This window comes from Taudactylus pleione, unplaced genomic scaffold (assembly GCF_031769625.1).
Source record: "Taudactylus pleione unplaced genomic scaffold, aTauple2 ptg000301l, whole genome shotgun sequence".
NCBI classification, from domain to species: domain Eukaryota; kingdom Metazoa; phylum Chordata; class Amphibia; order Anura; family Myobatrachidae; genus Taudactylus; species Taudactylus pleione.
This window is the reverse complement of record NW_028284702.1, coordinates 257,961-265,259: the sequence shown is the minus strand read 5'-3', so window position 1 is coordinate 265,259 and position 7,299 is coordinate 257,961. Positions and strand designations below refer to the sequence as shown.

At 39.2% G+C, this 7,299-nt stretch overlaps 1 pseudogene; it reads right to left on the bottom strand.

Moving 5' to 3' along the window:
* Positions 1 to 5,356: 5,356 nt before the first annotated feature.
* Positions 5,357 to 6,607, bottom strand: LOC148511634 (uncharacterized; annotated as a pseudogene).
* Positions 6,608 to 7,299: the final 692 nt, after the last annotated feature.

Genomic DNA, 7,299 nt, shown 5'->3' with positions numbered 1-7,299 from the left:
CATCATCAAGATGACGTTTTGCCTCTTTCTGAGTCCCGTATTTTGGAGGGAAAAATACGAACTCGGCGTGCAAACTCGAACCTATCCAAGCCTGCACATCCCTAATATATATATATATATACATATATATAAACGGCGTTTGAGATGCCTGGACTAGCAAATCACTACATGGCACTTCAGATTTGTAGTAATCCTTAAATGTTTCGAGGTTGACATGCCTCATTCTCAGGAGGAAATGAATGCAAAGAGAAGAAACAAAGCTTACCTTATAGCCCTACAGTGATCGTGAGAAAAGATGCGGCAGCTGAGTGGGGTGCACGCGACCAAGGAGTGTGGCGCGTCTCAATGACGTCATGCCTCGGTCCACAGCTGTTGTCATAGTAACCCAACACGCTTCCCCAGCTACTTGCTACCTGAAAAGTGAATCATACAAAGACATAAAATCAAAAGTGTACACAACAGAATGTATAATGCAAAGTAACAACATGTAAATGGACAAATATTGCCAATACAATAAGTAAGTTATCCGAGGCTGACATCACTACTATACGAAGCTATTATAGAATAATGCAATTATCAAGTAATGAATTAGGGGCAACATTTAGTTAACGCTGTTCCATGTGATCCGTTCATTCAGCCCGAGGGGTGCCACGGTATTGAGCTTGAAAATCCTTCCAATTTAGTTAATGCTTTCATCCGATCTCCACCTCTGATGTTCACTGGAACATGATTGATGATTTTATACCTCAATGTGGTTAATTTATGTTGTTTGTTCTTAAAGTGTACTGTCACTGGTTATTCCATAGGTTTATTATTCAATGCTGCCCTGATGGCAGACCTGTGCAGGGCCATTCGTTCTTTACATTTTCGGGATGTCATCCTGACATGGTAAAGCCTGCACGGCAGGTGATGATATATACCACAAATGTGGTATTACACGTTAAAAACATGCTTAATATAAAAGGTATTGTCTGAATGTGGATGCTGGAATGTAGGACCTGCCTGCAAGTAACTGCAAATGACACACGACGGACAGTGATAAGAACCCGGTTTCCTGCCCATTGTAGTATGTTGTAGATTATAGTTGGTAATGTCCATTCCAATTAACAGATCTCTTAAGTTGCGACCTCTACTAAAACAAGTCATGGGTTTGGTTTTATGCAGAACCGGTAGATCCTTGTCACTTGTTATGATAGGCCAAAGGGCCCTGCTGGATTTTGGGATTACATAACTGCTGGTGTCAAAGGTAGTAGTCCAGGGAAAATCTTTGTTTGTGTGTCCTCTTGGACACGTGGGACAAACAGTAATGATCTATCCATGGTAAGCACTTTTCTTTTGTGGCCATCAGATCTTTATTTCTATATCCCCTCTCTCTAAATTTGGTGATCACTGTGTCCAATTCTTCTGATAAACGATTGGGATTGCTGGTTATTCTTGTTATGAGGAGCATCTGGGAGTATGGAAGGCCCCGTTTGAGTGGAGAGGGGTGATGACTGTTTTGCAACAGTGTATTGCGGTCTGTTGGTTTACGAAAAACAGATGTAACAATTCTGCCATCTTCGATACTTATTATAACATCCAAAAAGTAAATAGTGATTTTGCTCCATCTACATGTGAATTTGACTGGAGAGTTGGAGTCATTGATCTGTTTTATAATGTCCTCAAGCACAGTTTCCTTCGTCTTCCCATTAGATGAACATGTCATCAATATATCGGGTGTATAGTTTGATGTGTTGAATGATGTGGCTCAAGTCGAAGAACAGCTGCTTTTCTTATTGAAACATGAAGATGTAGAGACCGCAGATCCCATCGCACAACCCAATTTTTGAATATAATGAATGCCATCAAATAAGAAGAAATTACACGTAAAAATCTTTTCAAGGAGTGAGATAAAGAGATCTTGATTGAACGCAAATCCATCTCCCAATTGTGTTAAAAATTCTTTCATTGCTGATAGCCCTAAGTATGGGGAATGCACGAATAGAGGTCCTTGAAATCCAGCACGCATAAGGTAGTATTATCCAATATGTTGGTAACTTGATTAAGTAATTGCAAGAAAGTAATGATATCTTTTAAATATGTTGGCATTTTTATTACATGAGGTTGTATTAGGCCATCTAAAAACTGCTAGATTGGCTGATATAACGATCCCCAGGCGGAAATGATCTGTCCGGGGGATTGGTAACACTTTTATGAACTTTGGGGACTGTGTACAGAATCGGAGTCATGGGATGGTGTTGTTGTAAGGCTATATATTTTTTGGTCCAAATGGTGATTTTCAGAAGCCGACCTAAGCAATTGTGTGAGTTCCAACTGAAACTTTGCTGTAGGATTTGTGGGCAGCTTCTCATACACAGTTGGATCACCCACTTGATGCATGATCTCATTTCTGTAATCTTGAATGTTTTGTAAAATGATGCCCCCACCTTTATCCGCAGGGCGATTGATTATATTTTTATCATTGCTTACATTTTTTAATGCTTGGTGTTCCGCTTGTGACATATTGAAATGTATATTTGATGCTGCTTCAGAGTATTTCATCATGGAGTCGTCGAGAAGTCTGATGTAGGTTTTTATGGAAACATTAGAGGAGGGTGGATCGAATTTTGAATTAGGTCTAGTTTTAAGGAATGCAGAAAAGGAATTGGTGATGGCTGGTGGTTGGTGTTGAAAGTATTCCCTTAATCTCAATATTCTGTTCATTCTGTGTAGATCTATTTGCCACCGAAACTCATTATGAATGTTAGTTGGTATGAATGATAGACCTTTATTTAATACCCTTTCCTCACATTTAGCTAATGGTCTGGACGATAGATTATAAATTTGTTTTTCTTTTTGCCACTGGCTCTTGAATTCCCTTTCTGTTTGCCCACCGCACCTAGTTCTTTTGATTTTGGTTCCACTCCACTTCGGGTAATGGTCCCTAAAGGGGGTCTCTTGACAATTGTGTTGCCATCAGATTCATTTATGGCAAAATCACTATCGCTTTGTGAAGAGGTGTATTGTTGTTTAGAACATTCTCTCCAGTTGGTTCTATTAGGAAAACGTCTAGGGCGTCTGGGTGGCTCAGTTCCTGATAGCCAGCGCTAGACTGTATTATCCTCATAATCTTGTTGTACCATTTGAAGCGTAGATTTTTTTAAAGCACTGTAGATCCTTTTTATACAGATCACATTGTGATTTGTTTTAATAACCATTTGTCATAATTTGGATCATTGAGGGTGACAGAATGGTCACTTTTATAAACTTCAATTTTCGATATAGTGACCGTCAGTTCCCTACCAGCCTCCTCTATGACCAATAACATTAGGTCTAGACTACACTTGTTAAGAACTGCCACCCACCTTCGGCAAATTTCAGGGTTCATTCTGCCTATGGTGGGAGAGTTCCGTACCCTGAATCCTCTAGGAATGATTTTTTGCCTAAAATAGTCAGACAAAGATGTTCCATGAAATAGATAGTCTATCTCCCATTTGTGTAACTTCAATAAAGAGTGGTAAAGTTCTTCATTGCTCATTTCATGATCAGCTGCTGTTTCCTCCTTGAATAGAATATTGCTAGCCTGATCTTCAGTAAATGTAACGGTAGAAACAAACTGGCAAAGTACATGTTGTTAATAGATGTTGAAGCTTGTGTTGTTGTTTCCATGTTGCACATGCATACAATGACACTTCTTACTCACTTCAGTGAGAAAATCCTGATAAGCTAATAGGCTTAAAGAATAGGGGTGACTTAACCCTAGGAGACCCGGCTTGGAACTCCAAAATATATTGTAATAGGATCGGCACTCCCACGTTAAAATGTTAAACTGATGCCTGCGTGCCCTTGGAGTAAGTAATACAAATGGCGTTTGAGATGCCTGGACTGGCAAATCACCACACGGCACTGCAGATTTGTAGTACTCCTTAAATGTTTTCAATCAACGTTTCGAGGCTGACACGACTCGTCCTCAGGGAGAAATGAATGCAAAGAGAAGAAACAAAGCTTTACCTTATAGCCCCACCGAGATCGTGAGAGAAGATGCGGTAGCTGAGCCGAGTGCACGCGACCGAGGAGTGTGGTGCGTCTCAATGACGTCATGCCTCGGTCCCTGGCAGTTGTCATAGTAACCCCACACGCTTCCCCGGCTACTTGCTACCTGAAAAGTGAATCATAGAAAGACATAAAATCAAAAGTGTACACAATAGAATGTACAATACAAAGTAACAACATGTAAATGAAGTAAACATTTAAGGATTACTGCAAATCTGCAGTGCCGTGTGGTGATTTGCCAGTCCAGGCATCTCTGTTTGTATTACGTTCACGCAGGCACCAGTTTAACATTTTAACGTGGGAGTGCCGATCCTATTACAATATATATCTATATATATATACTGTATATATATATATATATAGTGCTATTTTTCAGCAGGAACTCATTAACCATGACGTTATAGACCAAAATGTATTTTCCATAAGATAAGTTTAATTTTAAAGTCCCTTTTGAGTACCTTCTTTTCTAAATTATATATATACATATATATCTATGTATTATAGATGATACATATATATATACAGTATATATATATATATTTATATATATATATAGATATAATTGTTTTTTTATAGCTCCACCCACAGTTCCTGAACCTATTTTTCCAGAAAAATAGCCCTGCATATATATATATATATAGATATAACAATCCAAATATCCGGCACTCGAGTCTTAAAGCTGTATACTTGCCGGGTGCCCTCCTCAGTCTTACCACAAATGAATGGGGGAAGCTGTATATATCGTTCAAATGGCGGCACTCCGTAGAAAACAGCACACAAGTCAGTGCAAGGTATAAGCAACGTTTCAGCGCTTTATTTCGCGCTTTTGTCAAGCCAACATAACATACAAGAACACATTATACATACCAGTATATATACACAAGACAAACCCATCAGCGACGCCAACTCGCGGTCCCGAAACCGGAAGTGACGGAGACCGGAAGTGACGTCACATAGCCCCCGTTGTCATAGAAACATACAGTGAAAACAATACAATATTAAAGACAACATATAACAACAATGACACAATAAAATAATTACACGATGACTGCATAAAGTTATCAGAAACTATATCCATGTCTAGCAAACACTAGATAGTTAAATAGATACCGTCGATATCTTTCAAAGTGCACAAATACATTGTCATAATCAATCTGCATGATAAAGACTACCAATGCTAATCAAAATCAGATGTTAAATACAAACAATAACGATCAGTCAGACCAACCATGTTTGAATTTAAAATATTTAGAGTATAATGCTGACAGAATAATGTGATAGACTTAACATAACCCAATGTGCAATTTAAATGCAGAAAGAATCACTAGATAAAACAATGTAAACCCAGAGTCTCATTCAAACCTCGTGGAGAAAGAGAGTCCAATCGCATAATCCACTGAGATTCACATTGCAATAATCTACGTGCTCTGTCACCCCCTCTCACTAAGGGTGGTACGTGATCTATAATACGATAGCGCAAAGTTGAAAGATTATGCTGTTCTTAGCGAAGTGCCTGGCCACAGGCTGCTCACTAGTGCCAGTAGCAAGTGCTGCACGGATGGCAGAGCGATGCTGCGCCATCCTTTCTCTGAGGGTACATTCTGTCTTACCTACATAAACTTTAGAGCACGGGCAAGTAATAACATAAACTATAAACTTAGTGGTGCATGTCACAAAATAGCAAATGTTGTACTTTTTACCAGTATAAGGATGAAAAAATACTGAGCCTGTCTGTAAAGAACGATAGGTGGTGCAATTGATACATTTGAAACACCCCAATTTTGGAGTGCCCAAGAATGTACCACCTTTAATGTTAGTTTTACCCAAAGAAGTTACATCATTATGTACCAGAATGTCCCTCAGATTCTTGCCTCTACGATAGCAGGTCATAATCTTAGTGTTGTGCAATGGTTTTAAGTCATTATCAGATGAAATAATGGGCCATAATGCTTTGGCCTGTTTGTTAATAGCAGGGCTCATATGGTTGAATTGATTCACCCACAAATGTTTGTTACTCAGATTGCTCTCTTTTTTAGGATTAAACGTCAACAAACTATCAATCGGTATGGCCAAAGCTTTCGCCTTGGCACGATTAAGAATAGTCGTGGTATAACCTCTCTCTAAGAATTTATCATACATAGCATCAAGCTGACTAATCCCTTCATCTCTATTCTTAGAAATTCTCAATGCCCGTAAAAACTGAGAAAAAGGAAGGGCATTCTTAAGAGGGATAGGATGCGCACTCTGGGCCAACAGTATGTTATTCCTGTCTGTGGATTTTACAAACAGCGAAGGAACTAAATTGCCACCACTATTAGTGATGGTGACATCCAAAAAATTCACGGACTTAGTGTCGGTTGTATAAGTAAATTTTACAGGGTTATTTAACCTATTATGGTTCTCAATTAGATCAACAAAAGCTTGTTGGGAACCTCTCCATACAATGAATAGATCGTCTATGTATCGGAAAAATAGCTCTGATGTTACTAGCTACAAGGGGGTCAGCAAAGAACACATCCTGTTCTATAGTGAACATAAAAGCGTTGGCGTACGATGGGGCCACATTGGACCCCATCGCACAGCCCGACACTTGTAAGTAATATGCCCCATCAAATGTAAAATAATTGCGTGTCAACACCAGCTCCAAAAGCTCCAGAAACAACTCAATAGAAGGACCTTTATAGTGTGGATTATTAGTGATCAACATCTTGGTAGCCTTAAGACCATCACCATGAGGAATACATGTGTATAAACTGCATACATCAACTGAGCACAGAATACAGTCCGTAGGTAACCCTGTCAGTGAAGTTAATGCAATTAATAGGCTATTAGTATCCTTCAAATAAGTAGGTCTGGCTTGAACGCATGGTTGTAAAATAGCATCGAGGTAGGTGGACACGGTCTGAAACAAAGATCCACGGGCAGCGATGATCGGTCTGCCCGGAGGCTTAACCGGATCTTTGTGAATTTTGGGAATTAAATATAACAGGGGTCTAATAGGAAATTTGACCTCCAAATCTTTTTTAATCGATGATGAAATTAAACCCTGTGAACAAGCCAGAGACAACACAATGTCAAACTCTCTTTTAAATTCACACGTAGGATCTTGTGACAATTTTTTATAAGTGGTCACATCACTAAGCTGTCGCATAGCCTCCTCCTTGTAATCACATAAATTCAACACTACAATAGCTCCGCCTTTATCCGCTTGGCGGAAAACCACATCATCGTACAGTGATAAATTCTTTAAGGCAATAAGCTCATCTT